The sequence below is a fragment of the Neophocaena asiaeorientalis genome, unplaced genomic scaffold, assembly GCF_003031525.2.
Source record: "Neophocaena asiaeorientalis asiaeorientalis breed wild unplaced genomic scaffold, Neophocaena_asiaeorientalis_V1.1 scaffold369, whole genome shotgun sequence".
Taxonomy (NCBI): Eukaryota; Metazoa; Chordata; class Mammalia; order Artiodactyla; family Phocoenidae; genus Neophocaena; species Neophocaena asiaeorientalis.
Window position 1 is genome coordinate 590,068 of NW_020175321.1, and position 572 is coordinate 590,639.

Here is a 572-nt window from a genome sequence, read left to right on the forward strand (position 1 = left end):
CTGCCGCCGCAGGACGCATCCGGGAACGAGACCGCCCCCCCAGCCCGCGATGTTCTGTGTTCTCTTCCCGACACCTGCGCCGGTCGCGCTCCCCAGAAACAACCCCAAGTCCGCACGTTGGTTCTTGCTTCCTTCTCTCTGTTCACAACACCTGTTACTCTGGCTTTAACCCCTTTTCAACGCTTTGGTACAACTCCTTTCTCGTCTACACCCCGAACGTGTTTGAAGCTATTGACTCAAACTGCCAAGCCACCCTCTCAGAGACTCGTTTGCACAGAAAACCTTGGCTGACTCAGTTGCGTTGTGCTAAGTATACAACGTTGCTCTGGTTGTTAACAGTTTCCAACGTGGCCCCATGCAGATTCTTCCCCTTTATTAAAAGGAGCCTGGATACATTAGTAACAAAAAAGATCTGAAAGAAAAGAAGTTCGGGGAAATCAAAACATTAGCAATTGAAAAAAAAGGCCCGGGTCACGATGAGTTACCCGGTTCCGGCTTCTCTCCTGGATTTCCACAGACTTACGGCTGTTTTCCCTTCTGTCTCCTGTCTCTGTGTCCTGCCCCGCCCCCCA